This window comes from Eptatretus burgeri, chromosome 7 (assembly GCF_056783735.1).
Source record: "Eptatretus burgeri isolate ZD-2024b chromosome 7, Ebu_testis_v1, whole genome shotgun sequence".
Lineage (NCBI taxonomy): Eukaryota > Metazoa > Chordata > Myxini > Myxiniformes > Myxinidae > Eptatretus > Eptatretus burgeri.
The window spans coordinates 51,159,091-51,174,889 of record NC_140967.1 but is presented as its reverse complement, the minus strand read 5'-3'; the positions used below and the strand labels follow the sequence as shown (position 1 = coordinate 51,174,889).

The 15,799-nt window shown below is 43.7% G+C and overlaps 1 protein-coding gene across 1 annotated transcript in view; it reads left to right on the top strand.

The window, feature by feature from the left end:
• LOC147023246 (zinc finger homeobox protein 3-like) overlaps positions 1-15,799 on the top strand; it is a 585,945-nt gene that overhangs the window by 47,437 nt on the left and 522,709 nt on the right. The window contains exon 2 of the mRNA XM_085888473.1: positions 8,278-8,417. The gene's annotated coding sequence lies outside the window, so the exon portion shown is untranslated. The remainder of the gene's footprint in view (positions 1-8,277; positions 8,418-15,799) is intronic.

Here is a 15,799-nt window from a genome sequence, read left to right as displayed (position 1 = left end):
ATAAATAGCATGTTATCTCAAAAAGTTGTAAATGGATTCAGACTAAACTTGGTGGACATGTATAATGGAACCAATTTTGGTGAAGGTCTGGATCCGAATTTTTTTTTCAGTGATTCTTCAACTTTGAGAGGTAGGGCTAAACTAATATATATATACATCACGATATCTCAAAAAGTTGTGCATGGATTTGGATCAATCTTGGTGGACAAGTTGAGCATATGACAAGGATGAACTGATTCGCTTTTGGTGAAGATCCGGATCTGGATCCGATAATTATTTAATTATCAAAGTGATTCTTCACTATTGAGAGATGGGCTAAAAACGATATATAGCATGATATTTCAAAAAGTTATTGGGCTCGATATGTTCCACTGGATAAGCCATTGCGTGGCGGAGGTATGCGCTCTACCGAAAACTCTTACAGTTTTATTTTTAATCATCAATTCTGACCTGCATATGATGTTCCTTAAACCCTCCACACTCCTCCCTCCCTCTCCTTTCTGTATTGTGTAAGTGTTCTATACCTCACTGCCCATTTCGATTTTTTAATCATATAATTGTACCTTATGTCCAGGGGTTCACACAATTTTATTTATTTGGTTCTCCAATGAGTACCAGCAGAAATGGTTTGACACTCACAAGAAAAATAACAATGTCAGCTTCGAGTGTGCTCGTCTGTTTTCCCAAGCACCTCTCAGCTTCGTGTGCATCTTATACCTCTGTAAGCGCTCTCTCAAAACGTCCGCTCCAGACGAGACACTCGCAAGCCACTCTTTTTTTCTCGTTGCGGACGCTCCTGAACCTCCTCTTTTTTTCCTCCTTGCTTGCATATTCTCCTGAGATCTTTTGGGGTTTTTTTAATCTTACAAGTTATAACCCCACAATATAACTTGAAAATTATAATGTTATCATTTACACACATAATTTTTAAATCACAGTATGCCAATTATCAGAATTATCATGGAACAATCTCACCTACACGAGCTTAGAAAACCTTCCATCAAAAGCCTCTGTTCGCCTCTGTTGTGCTAATACGCTTTTGAGCTTTCAGAGCGTCTTTGAAGTACGCATTTAGTTTTTTTTTACTGCACATGAGTACCTGCGTACTAGTTATATGAATACCTGCCGATGTCGTTTCTTCCATTGCAGTTGATTGATGATGCAAAAGGAGAGAAGTTCAAATCCAGAGCACATATAATATAGGTTATTGCACAGCTCAAAAGTACTATTGAACTTCAGCATTAAAAAGCCAAGCTGAACATCATAATGGTAAAGGGCCTGGTAAAACATTCAGTCCTCCAAGGTTTCTGTTTTCTTGACTATATATATATATATATATATATATATATATATATATATATATATATATATATATATATATATATATATATATATATATATATATATATATATATATATATATATATATATATATATATATATATATATATATATATATATATATATATATATATATATATATACACTCTTCCCATGCTCATCAACCTGAAGAAAGCTGCATAAAACAACAGAAAGTATGTCCTTTTCTGTTTCAAACCCTTCCCAGAATTCCTCCTCAGTTGCAAAGACATTCACAAATGGTACGAATATGAGAATCCCAATGCTACACACACCCTCAGCTGCCAGACCAATTTCAAAACTGGACCATGTTTGAAACTGCAGAGGGCTTTTCGTCCAGGTTCTAAGCAAAATAATTGTTCACATTGTGATACAAGCACCAAATTTGGTGGAGTGGTAGAGTATCACTCTCTGGTCAATATAAGCTTGGGAGACATTTCCTATATTATATCTGGTTGCTATGGCAACCATTTTTCACTTTTCAGCAAATCTGCCCGAAAAGCCCGGTTTGAGATTTATGTTATTGTGCTATGTACATGTTCAAAATGATCTGATATGCAAGTGTTTGATATCAAAATGACCAGAATTACAAGGGCAACTAGATGCTAATAATCACATGTCATTTCAGGAAGGTTTGTGTGAAAATATATTGAAAAACGTGATTTTTTTTTTCGTTCAAAATTTGCTTCGTTTTTGCAGCGAACATAACATTAAAAATGTAATTACTCAAAAAAGTTATTGCTTATTTTCCAATTTAAGCACATCGAATTCACCCATATTATGAGTGCTAAATGAGGATGTATAAAATATTAAATTTAGCTGAGATCTCCCAATGAGATTTATCAAAATGTAATGTTACCTTCAAATATCTCATTATAGTCTGTGACTGCACATTTTCATAAAACAGACACCAGCAATAGCTTTAGGTCCATTTATTTATATTTGCAATTTGATTTATTCCTTAGTATTTTAACAATTTATGTATTGCATTTACACCTCTTTGCATTCAATGTTTTAGTTATTCACCATGTACACAACTTAATGGAATTCATGTATCACATTCACACACGTCGGAAGCCATCTCCAGCACAGCCGCACAGAGTTGTACATGTCAAACTAGCCTTTTTGCATTTGCATCTGTTCATGCACCCTTTCTTGCATGAACAATGTACAAGCTCATAACAAGTGTCCGTAGCCTCTGGGAGCGTCGTCCACAGCGGAATCCATGTGGACACATCACGCTTCCAACTCCAGTCCACTGGGCTTGGGAGTACTGGACATGACAACAAGGCTTGGCCCCAGCAGAACACAGCTTGGTACACAGTCCTCCTCAGGTGTTGTTCCAGGGCTGCTTGTGTTGGTGGAAGTAATTCAAGTGACTTTGGATTCTTCGTGAATAGATCTTTCCTGGTCATATTCACACCGGATGTTTGGGACGAACGGTGGTAGAGAATTACCACAAATCGCTCAATGTCTGTCATTAGATCACCAGGGATGCTGCCACCAGGAGGAAGGTCCATTAAACCGAGAAATGTTTTGGTTAGGTCTGGGAACACATTCCACGCTTCCCAAGCAGATCGTTTGCCCTTTCCAGCAAATGCAGACAGTATCACACCCTGTAAATGCGTGAAACAATGGCAACACTCCAGATTTGTCTGGTCCCAGTGCCTAACACATCGCATGTGCAGATAAATATCTGTAGTATCGTGCTGTACCAAACGCTATCCACAGTTCTTCTAGATCGGATTGTAGCTGTTGGGCTGTTGCCACTGCAAAGACTACAACATCAGAGTGTACAGTCCTGATGAGGATCCTCTTGTGTACCTGTCGTACTTGGTCAGCCACGTGCAGCATGCTTCTCGAATCTGCCTCTTCGTGCGAGCATGGTTCCAGATGTTGTCGGTTGGTTTCGCTTGCCCAACATAGAATTGTGTCACCATTGGTACTGTAGATCTCCTTACCAGGTACTGTAACTGTGACGAAAAACTTACCCAAGTAGTCGAAGAGTTCGGTCTTGTTGTCGTTGACTCGCAAAAAGCTCTCCCAGTTGCCGGGTATTGCAGTACCTGCCTTGACGCGCCTCCGCGTACCTTTACCTCGGTTTTCACGTGCTCCTTGTTTCAATGAATCTGGTCGGTAGACGTCCCACACGATATCCAGTCGCTCTTCCTTTTCAAGCTGGGAGAGGATGTAGACTTGAAGATATGGTCAGCATACTCCTGGAATGTCTTCGTTGCTCCAGGCTGTAGCAAGTGGACAATTACTGAGCCATCAAGCACCTTTGCATCGACCGTCGGTGCATCTGTGACTGGTGGTACAACCTTGCTGAGACACTCCAAGATGTCCGCCTTGCTGCCTGTTTGAAGGTTTCCTGTTTGGGATAGGGCTGGTGGACATTCCTGGTTCTCACGTTTGAAAAACTCCTCGAGGTTCCCATCTCTGGACTGACATACAATGTAGAGCCTTGAGAACAGGATACAGTCATTCTTCAGTGATGCGACCTGGGACTTTGACTTGGAATTTTTGGCTGGTCAGTTATTGAAGCGTGGTAGGTTGTTTTTCTTGATCGGTTCAGCGATGGCTTTGTTGTGGTGATACAGACATTCTTCTATGTACTGTGTGTACTGGCTCTTTCTGATCTGCTCGATATTCTTCACGATTTCAACCACGGTTCCACTCATGACTTCCCTTGAATCCAAGGTCATCAAATCTGTGCTGTCTTCTTGAAAGGGATTTCCCATTTCTGCAATAGTCGCAACAAGTTCTTTGACTTTAGAGATGAATTTTCATTGTGTTCCTGGCACTTGTTCGTGGTGTCGGAAATCTTCAGCTGTGTCAGTAAACCGAGAGCTTGCTTCAAACTCCTCGATAACTCGGGTGATTTCGGGTCCTGCAATCACCCAACGGAGAAGTGCACTTGGATTTTCTGTCAGTTCTACAGCTCCTCCATCTCTCTTTATAAGATCATTAAGCTGCTCGTGCGCCTGGTGAAGAGCAATGCCGGAGAACTTTCTTGACGTCTTGTGAACCACGAAACTGCCATTCAGAAATGCCCTGTGGATTTCAGGATTTCTCACAGCCAACTCTTTCATGTCTCGGATGTGAAATGGGACCCATCTCGAGTAGTGCACATGATCAACGGCAAAGAACCATGGCATGAGCTGTTCCAATGAGTCGATGTACAGAGCGAAGTTTCCCTCCCGAAGTGACCTAATGAACTGCAGCAACTTCAGTTCAAATTGTAACGTCATGGCCCAAAATCTGAACTGTGGATATTGGTCGTAGTTTTCAGAGCACCAGGTGTTGAAATATGTTGGAGTGTCAGCCCCATCAAGCGACTGAACATATGTATTGTACGCCATTCTTTGAAGGATGTACAGACTAGCAGCTGTGATTTCATGCGTCACACGTGTTCGCTTCACATTAGATGCAGTCAGGAATGAGTTGGCCTTTCCAGAAGATGTGATGTTTGCTTGCACTATAGCTGCCGTCCATCCACTTTTGTCCAGCCAACAGCCCAGTGCCCTTAGTGCTGCAATCTCAATGTGAAGTCTTCCAAACATCACAATATAGTGGTCCTCGCCGTGAGTATCAGGCCAGTTCCACTGGATTTGTTTCGCTCTCGCATAGAGGGGTTGATCCATAGTGAGGACTGGTGTTTGTCCAGGGTTGAGATGCTCTGTGGCTGACTTGACGACATTCATAGCATGCAGAATCATTGCTGTGGAGTTTGCATTTTCGCAAAACAATGGCAGCAAGGCAATAAGGGTGTGTGGCTGGTGTTTGTCGGGCAACTCTGATGCATGTTGTGCGGCCCAGGAAGCGTTAGCTGTATCGTCCACATCATCTGTCACTACGAGTTCTTCTACATTGTCGAGCCACGTGTAGTTATATTGGTGTGCTGTGCTTCTAGATCAACATTGGGATCAATGGGGGCGATTTGGAGATCAGGGGTTGCTGTGGGTTCATTGGTCCTCAGTATGGCTGGTGGAATGTCTGTGTCGAAAGACGGTAGTGGAAGCACCCTCATCGATGATTTGTGGTCTTCAGCTAACAGCAGTTTCCCACGATCACCACCAGATTCAGATTCACTTGGGTGCTGCATGAGGGAGATTGCCGTTCCATGGAATGAATCGGTTGCTGTTGTTGAACTAGGGTTGTGATCAACGTTGTCTACTGCTCCAGTTGTAAATAGGTTGCTCCTTAGCTTTGGTGGACATACGACATGATCTTTTTCGAACACTCTACACACACTGTTTGCAAGTGCTGTTGAGATGGCAAGAATTCGCTTGTAGGAGATACTGAGGCCCCTGTCATACAGTGTTTCAACGAGCTCCCTTTTTCTTGTGTATGCGTGGATTAACAGTCCAAGGTATATTGGGAGTGGGGTTTCACGGTCAGTGTTGTGTCGAACAGATGATGTTGAAGTTTTCCGATCACCTTTTACAAAGTTGAATGCCAACAATTGAGAAATTGTTAAGGCAGCTGTGTTCCCACAACATTGCGACTGATCTTCGATGCTAGAACCCTCCAGAAGCATCTTGACTAACGCTATTAATGTGTTGGGAATGGACTTCTCCTGGCAATCAGCGTCGAATGATCCATCAAACGTACTAGACATGTTACACAAGTGTCGACGAACCACTTGTGCAGCTCTCATTAAATGAATGGCGTCATTGTCGGAGTCAGTCATACAGGCTTGCTTGATAGCATCACCTAAAGGGAAAGTAGAACAAAGGAATGATACATTTCAATTACAACATACGTGGGTATGTAGAGCTTGAATTTAATAATTACCTATGTTTTTGGTTTCATGTACCTACCTATGTCCTGATCGAACATCATCAAAATGTCTCGGCCTTGGGTATGGGTTCGTAGACCTGAAATATGGTTCAGTAATCTGTTTTTGAGTCGCGTGGTGTTGACGCGGCCGCGAGGGCTTGGGTCGAGCTGCTGCAGACGTGCGCTGAACATCTTTCCAAGGTCTGCCAGCTTGAAGACTGGTGACGTTAGCCCAGTTGATCGGCAGTCTTCTATATATGCAACTAACTCGGCCAGTGCAATTGATTCAACTGCTTTATCCGGTTGTTGATCACAGGAACCACTACCATGAGCTCTGGTGCGGTTGTACAATGCTGCCAAGCATTTTGGGTGGTAAAGTGCACCTCTAGCAAACATATCACCATCAGCTAGCTTAGCGAGAAGTAAGGTGTCATGAAGTTCTGTGGCACATCTTCGAATACGATTGTCCACGTCTGTCATCACGTTCCGTAGATCTTTGGCTCTCGAAGCTTCGTCACAGAAAAAGCATACATCTCCCTTGGAAGCATCATGTTTGGTAAAGTTTGATCTTGTTTTGACTGGGCTGGAAAAGTGAAACATGTCGCCTTCAGAATATTTCCTTTTCTGCACACGTGTCAGTTGGGTGTTGTTGTACTTTAACGCACACGATTTGTGCCATACAGCTTAGTGTTCCTTGATGGTTGCCTCGATGCCGCTACCTTCATCCAGTCTCGCAACATTGATGGTCTCAGGTAGCGCACCAATTTCAGCAAATTGTTCGATATTTTTGGCCAATGATGAATACCCTCGACCGGCACCTGGGTGCTTGGACGTAGCGGGACATATGAGGGATTCACTACTTGTGTCATCCTGGCAGATAACACAGAGTTTCCAGTTTGAAACGACGTGATGAGATTCTACAGAGGTACTTGCTGTTGGCGTGGCCACGTGTGCCTCCATGAGTTGACACCGCTTAGACATGTTTAATAGTCAGTTTTGGTACCACAACCAAGCATATAAGCACACAGTATTTGCTGAGCAGAAAATTGACTACATTTAAAGAAGTTCTAGAAGAATTCTACAGTTGTTAGTACGCACACCACAGAGCTCGAAGATGGATGACTGACGAACGAGAAGACAACAGTTGTTGTGGAAATACCTCCATCACCATATGCATTACTTGTCACCTGTGTGTAACAGAAAACAGAAGTGTACAATTTTGCAAGCAATTTCGTGAAGGTCATATATGTTCAAATAATACCTGAAATTAAAATGCAATCTATCACAATAAAACGCCATTCATGTCCCCTTTTTCCTGAAACAGAATTGAAATAGTGAATAAGAATGATCTGTGGATGTAATATAACATGCATAAGCCACATATAAATGTGTACTAATACCGACAAGCAAAAAACCAATAAAAATACGCAGTCGCAGACAATAATTACATAATTGGGGGTAACGTTGCATTATGATAAATCTCATTGGGAGATCTCAGCTAAATTTAATATTTTATACATCCTCATTTAGCACTCATAATATGGGTGAGTTCGATGTGCTTAAATTGGAAAATAAGCAATAACTTTTTTGAGTAATTACATTTTTAATGTTACGTCCGCTGCAAAAACGAAGCAAATTTTGAACGAAAAAAATCACGTTTTTCAATATATTTTCACACAAACCTTTGTGAAATGACCTGTGATTATTAGCATCTAGTTGCCCTTGTAATTCTGGTCATTTTGATACCAAACACTTGCATATTAGATCATTTTGAACATGTATAGAGCACAATAACATTAATCCCAAACCGGGCTTTTCGGGCAGATTTGCTGAAAAGAGAAAAATGGTTGCCATAGCAACCAGATACAATATTGGAAATGTCTCCTGAGCTTATATTGACCAGAGAGTCATACTCTACCACTCCACCAAATTTGGTGCTTATATCACAATGTGAACAATTCCTCCAATATGAGGAGCTTAGAACCTGGACTATTACCGTGGGTAGCCTTTCATGGTTGCTTTTTGTAGCTTTCTTCAGCTCCAAGAGCATGGGAGGATTCACTATATTTATATAATCCTAGCCACCTGGGGTAATTGATTGGATGAAAGCTAATTCGTTATTCCCTCCACTCACAGGTGAAAGACGTGAGTGGATCTTTTTATGTGTGTATACACACACACACACACCTGCTTGCTGCCTGAGCAGAGCTGAATGCCACCTTCTCTGATCCTGCAGACTTTTGTGTTTGCCTTGATGTCCTCTCATCATCCATTTGGTGAGGAACAAATTTCTGCTGAGCTTCTCTCTTTTGTGCTCCAAATGCATTTAAATCAATCAGACAAACTTCCATTTCTTCTTGCCTTATTCTCTCAATTTATTCTTGATCATGCTTCTTTTTTCTCCTCTGTCTCAGTACTTCACCTTTTTCACATTCAAAATGCAGCTTCTGATTAATCTGGTCTTTTCCATGGAGGCATGGCCTGAATAAACAAATGATTGATTTTGATAGGAAAATGCCTTTTAAAATATATTATATTGGTTTGTCATTCAATGATGAAATGTATTTAAAATTAGGGTTGTAAGTCACAGTTGCCAACGAACTTCTCATGAAATCGTACTGGCGTTGCCTCAGGGCCCTGTCCCATTTTGACGTTTTAGCCAGCGTTTGGCAACATATCAAAATGTATGTAAAACGCTGGCATACGCTGAACTATCGATGTTTTTTTTCAGTTTTGGGCGTATTCATAACGAGTTGGACATATGCATAACGTATTAGTAACGTACACAGAACGTTTCGATAACTTATACCAACGAATGTTTAGCGTGTTGTCGGCGTTCACAACCTATGCTCAACGATAGTCTAACTTATGCATAGCGCGGCAGCGTATCGCCGACGATCACGTGGCGTAGCCTATTAAAAGGCTGCCGCTCAACGATTTAAATCATAACCGCACTAGACATCGAAGTGTCAACATCACCGTCATGCCGAAGAAAAAAAAACAAAAAAAAAAAACATGGAGTCTGGAACACTGATGGGTTTCTCCTGTGAAGCCCATTTTTATATACCAATTCCCCTAAACGCTGCCAATACGCCATTATACGGTAGCTGTAAGTTAGAAACACGTTCAGAAAGTTCTGTGGTCGTCCGGAAGACGTCAAATACGTCTACGTACATCAATATGCATTCTAGATACGTTACACATAGGTTCAAAGCACATTACTCATAGGTTAGAAATAAGTTTCGGGTACGCTAAACATTACCTCGACGTGTTTTGACTTATGAGTAACTTACAAGTAACGTGTGTCGACGTGTGTCAACGATCGCATAACGTGCCTACAACTTATGGCCAGCGTATGTGGAACGTGTGAGTCATACGCTGGCATACGTCGAAAAATTTTGAGCATGCTTAAAATTTGTCGACGAGCTTGGCGTACTACGACGTATGCCAGCGTGCTTCAGCGTGCTCTTAACGTACACAAAACTTACCCATAACGTACTCGACGTGTGCCAGCATATTCGCCAAATTTTTCATACGTCGGCATACGCTGGCGAAAACGTCAAGGTGTGACAGGGCCTTCAAGTCCATGTTTCAATAAAAAGTAGTGTGACAGCTTTTTGGTTAAACGATGTGAACCATTTTGCACCTGTACCCTCTTGCATGCCAGAAACTCATCTATTGGTCATGTTCTCCAACATCCAAATGAAATTTTTGATCATACAGTCCCTTTCATGAGAATGGAATTTGGGAATGTATGTATGTGTATATATATATATATATATATATATATATATATATATATATATATATATATATATATATATATATATATATATAATATATATATATATATTTGTGTCTATAGAAACATGTGGAGCGTGACAATGATGTGCGTGTGTGTGTGTGTGTATGTACATATATATATATATATATATATATATATATATATATATATATATATATATATATATATATATATATATATATATATATATATATATATATATATATATATATATATATCCATCCTTCCATCCATCCATTGGGACCATACTCGATGCAGAGCGTTGGTGCTGCCTAAGCAGTCTCCTTGGATATTGGACATAATCCTGGACGGGTTGCCACTCCGACACAGTATACCAGCATGCTGGCACTCATTTTGCCGACCTTGGAAGGATGACAGGCAGAGTTCACCCCACCTGGTATTAATTCAACAGCCGGATGGGGTTTGAACTCAGGATCATAAGATCCCAAGCTCATCACCCCAACCATTAAGCCAATACCAGGTATATGTGTGTATATATATATATATATATATATATATATATATATATATATATATATATATATATATATATATATATATATATATATATATATATATATATATATATATATATATATATAGACTCCTCCTATGCTCTTCCAGCCAAAGAAGCTGCATAAAGCAACCATGAAAGGCTGCCAAAGGTAGGCCTTTTGCTGTGTCAAACTCTTCCTAAAGTTCTTGCACAGCTCTAAAGTCATTCACAAACAGTATATATGAGAATCTCAGTGCTCAGGGACAGTGTTAGTCATTTGGGGGCTCCATGCAAAATGCAATAATGACCCAGTGGGGCGCCCGTGATCCCTGTCATTGCACTAAAATATGTTTTGGCATCCGTCTGTCTGACATCGATTTATTCAGTCGTTACTTTTGCAATTGCAACCATTTAAACCTGCCAAGGGGGTGACGTGTCATATAGCAAAGGTAGTAGCGACTTAATTCCCCCCTCCTGACCCCCACCTCTCGATCTTTGAGGTGCAGTGATGCAAATTATCTTTGTAAATGTGTACCATTCATTACGAGTGAACTTTCAGAATCCTCAATTGGATCACGAGTAAAAGGACTCCATGTTATTTTCACACTCGCTCAGCCGATGTTGTTGCAAATGTGTATATATATTGTTGCGGTTGGGGAAATTCGCAAACCACCATTCAGGTCCCGTAGGTGAGATATCTCTGTAAGTACATGTGTAGTTTGCCCCAAACCCGTTGTTTAGAGGGAATAAATGTGATTCATTCGGGCTGCGACGCTTTGAGATAGCCGTTTTTCTGTTCTATCTTTATTTTGAACCAACCACGCTCCAACCATCACACAACAACAACAACGCCAACAGCCACGATCTTTACCTTCACAACTCGCTCCCGCAAACATCGCATAAACGGCACCATGGTCATAAACTACCACCATAAACCCTCCACCACCTTCACCTCTCTCCTTCTGCGGCCATTCCCGCACCACCTGTGAGCACCGAGCGTCGGGCTGTCCTGGGCTCGTACAAGATACGCGCCGAGCCGCGAGTGCAAAATGTGGCCTTTCCGAGGAGAATTTGGATCAGGAATGCTACATGCCCACTTCTGATCCGTCCAATCAGCAAGCGCGGGGCGGCGTGGCCCCACCTCCAGGCACGTCTGTGTGGAATCGAGATATGCAAATTCTAGGATCAGGGGAGATTCACGCCCCTTTTTCTCCGTCCAATGGGCGAGCGTGGCTCCGCCCCCGAGCTCGTTCTGATCCGGAAATTTGCATATGGGTTCTCCTGCCGGCCTATAAAGCGCCGAGCGCAAGGCGAATCTGGGCAGAGTCAGCTTTGGAAGAGCGGAGAGTGGCAGAAAAGGCAGAGTCAGTTTTGGAAGAGCGGAGAGTGGCAGAAAGGGAGAGTCAGTTTGGAAGAGCGGAGTGGAGTCGGGAGGCGAGAGCGTCCCGGTGGTTTTCGGCAGTCGGCTGAGGAGAATTGGGGGAAGAGTCCGAGGAGCTCGGGTCCGAGGCAAGGAAGACGGCGGTCGGCGACGAGGTCGTGGTGGAATCGCTCGTCACGGGACCCAAGCAAGCCAGCTCTATTCTTTCCCCATCAACAATTCCCCCCCCCCCTTTTTCCCCCGCGCTGAGATAGTGCGAAAAGGGGGCCCCGTTCCCACCCCACTCCAAGCGGTGCTAACGAAACCCGCGAAGGAGCACAAAGTCGGGGCACCGCCGCGCTGCCACATTTGCGGCTCATCACAAAGACACGGGTAGTACCCACCCGGTCTCGCGGACCTGACCGCTCCTTCAGGTCCCGCGCAAATATTGGCCCACAGGCCCCGTCTGCCCCCTTGTCTTTGAGGGTGGCCTTTTCTTTTGTTTCTGTGTAAACGTGTGTGTGGCGCCAGTCTGGTGAAGTAAAACTGTTAAGTGTTGCCTTGTGTTGGTCTTATTCGGTAGTATCTCTGCGTCATTGTTTCTTTTGTTACATTGGCTTTTTGTGCATAATTGTTTTAATTGTATATGTGTGCTTTCCGTGTGCCGCGGAATAAATGTGCATCATGTTGAACTGTTTTCCCGTTTTGCTTCGTCTTTTCTTTAATTGAATCTCCATCTTGCTTCACGTAAAGGGTTGGTAGTGGGCTTAATACGCCCGATAATTAATCGGAACCGTCGAGGCCGACGATAACACCGCTCGGTTATCCCGATAGTACGGAACGGATCGCTTAAGCGGCCCGTGTCTGGAGTCGACCTGCGGCGAGGTGCGATCGTCTGGTCTACCATCCTCGTGGGTACTTAGGTAGGTCGAGTTTGGCGAACAACCCTATCCCACGCGGGTGGCCGATTGGCACGATCGTGGTGAGGCCGAAAGGCCCACCCGTGACTAGCTCCCGGCGTTAGTCTGAGAGGGTCACGACAGAATTGTCCGTCCGGTGGGCGACGTGCCGCGATTCGAGTCACGTGGCCGTTCGCACGCCGGCGGGCGCGAATTCGCAACAATATATACAGCAGCTTGAGCATCATTCCACCTTATCATATTATTTTTCCAAGGCCACTTCCATTGACAAAAGTAATATCAAGAATGACGAGCATAATAATAATTTAAAAAAAAAATTCATACACATTGTTTGGGCTATTATGGGAGCCAACGCACACCAAGCGGGGCAGGAGACAAGAGGGGGAGGGGCAGAGGGAAGGACAAAACAGTGGGGAACAAATGCATCAGGAGATCTGTGGGGGGGGGGAGAGGGATGGCGTGGGGTACACGGGGTAAACAAGATGGACACTACAGAGACTTTCAGGACTTTATGCTACAGGGAACTTTCAGGAAGGAAAGCAGAGAATTTGAAGGAGGTGGGTTGGTGTAGATTAACAGGGGTCGAAAACATCATGGTTTTTTGAAGACCTAGAGGGAAGGAAGAGTGGGTTTGAAGAGAGTGTGGGAGTTTGTTTCAAAGGCAGGAATGAAGAGGAATGAAAGGGTGAAGGTGAGCAGTGATTTGTGATTTTAGTAGTTTTACCAGTTGGGGGTTGCTGGCAGACCTTGAGCACCCTGCGGAAATGTGGGGGGGGGGGGGAGAGAGACCGGAGATGAGACAACAGAAGACTAAAAGACCACCGACCTGCCTGAGTGAGAGAGTGAGAGGCCCAAAGACTCAGCCTCACCATGAGAGATACCAATGATCCTGTATGCCTTGGTTTCCACAACGTGAAGCCGAGAAAGGTGAGATGTGGGAGCACCAGCCCAGAGGGGAGAGCAATACTCCAACATGCTGTGATGTGGACAGGAGCTCAGGTGGGCCGAGGAAGGAATTTGCATGACAGAGGATGCCCAGTCGGCGACTGGCTTTGGAGGCCAGCTTGGAAATGTGGCTTTCCCGGGAAAGATCATGGCAAATAGTGGGACCCAGAAGCTTGAATGAAAGGAGTTCATCATCAAGAATATTGTTGAGAAAGTATATGGGGGGGGGGTTGGGGAGGTGTTCCAGACAGTCCTTTCGGAGAGGCATAGTGAGAGTGTGAGATTTATCAGGATTGAAGACATGTTCCACGTGTTGTACCAGTTTGTGATTTTATCGAGATCTGCGGAGAGCGAAGAAGCTGCTGCTTGCCGATCTGAGGGATGGCAGATGGTACGGCAGAGGATAGAGTCATCAGCTAAGAGATAAAGAGGATTTTCTGGAGAGTCGGAGAGATCATTGATGAAAAGCATAAAACGAACATGGCCCAGAATGCGACCTTGAGGATCTCCAGCCTCGACAGGAAGAGGGGATGAGAGAACTCCATTTTGGGCCACACGTTGGCTGCAACGGGAGAAGAAGTCTGCGAGCCATAAGTGGAGATGGCCTTGGATACCACAGGAAGAGAGTTTCGTGAGCAGAGCAGGGTGCCAGACCGTATCGAAATCATGTGATATGTCTTGGGAAATGGCTCTGATTTCATGTCTGGCATTCAGGACCTCCATCCATTGTTGGGAGAGCAAAAGCAGCATATCCAGGGTAGAGTGACGTGGTCTGAATCTGAATTGATGATTGGAAATCAAGCCATTGGAGAAAACGAAGGATTTAATGTCTGAAGCGATGATAGATTCCGTGACCTTGCTGATCATGAGGAGAAGGCTGATTGGTCTGGAGTTGCAGGGATCTGTTTTTGTAACTTTTTATGCAGAGCGGTAATGTTTGCTCGTTTCCAAGCAGATGAAAGATGACGTTGAGCAAATAAGAGGGTGAATTGAACAGAGAGAGGGTGAGCAAGAGCAGAAGAGCAGGTTTTTTGGACATGTGAGCTGATGCCATCTGGACCAGCTGCTGAATCCTATTTGAGGTTTGACAACAAGCTCTCCGCTTTGTCAGAAGACAAGGACACAGAGTCCACGGACAGCTGGGTCCAACTGTGTAAGTAGGGTGCAGAATGCGATGGGTTTCGGACACAAGATTTAGATGCAAACACGGAGTTTAGGCATTCAGCCTTTTCACATGCGGTGTCAGCTGTGTGGCCATGAGAGGTAAGGGAGGAGATGGCAAGGGAACATACACCAGAAACAGAATTAACAAGATGCCACCAGTATTTGAAGGAGGGAGAGAGGTTTGAGAGTTCAGACTTGAGATTCAAAAGATGTTGTTTTCTGGCTCTCCTGAGGGTAGACACCCACTTGTTCTGAGATTACCCTCAGTTGGATTTGCTCTCCATGAGGCAAAGGTCAGTTGTTTCTGGTCAGCACAGAATGGTCAGCAACATTTAAATCGACATGAACGATTTAAATCGTTAATATCAGCAAAGGTCAGCACAACTGCCTCACCACAAGCTTCATTGTACCATGGGTGGGAGGAAGGGTAGGAGAACTGAAGACGAGAGGGGATAAATCTGTTCATGAGAGAGCAAGTTTCTTTTAAAGAATTCCCAGGACAAGTTGATGTTGGAGAAAGTTGCAATGGGAGACCAGTCTAGATGTTTGATGGCTGCTTGACGACCCTGCCAGTCAGCCTGAGTGAAATGCCAGAATCAATGGTGCTGAGATTGTTCTCTGATAATAGCCAGAGAGATGTCCACTTTGACAAGGATGTGGTCAGATGAACTGATTGGAGCGAAGGAAGAACAACAGATATTTTCAGGGAAGTTTGTCAAAATCAGATCCTGAAGAGATTGAGTACTGTTGGTTGAGATCATGGTTGGGAAGTTGACCGATTGAATCAGTCCCAATGAGTCGCATAAAGCTTTTGCTGAAATGCCATTGCAGGTGAGGGACGTACCCACACCCAACCAACTGGCATGATGGCATTGAAGTCACCACATATGAGGAAGAGAGAGTTGGGATGAGAGGAGAGAAGTTAGTCCATGTTTTCGGTGAGTGCGGTGTAGATGGATTCATCACTG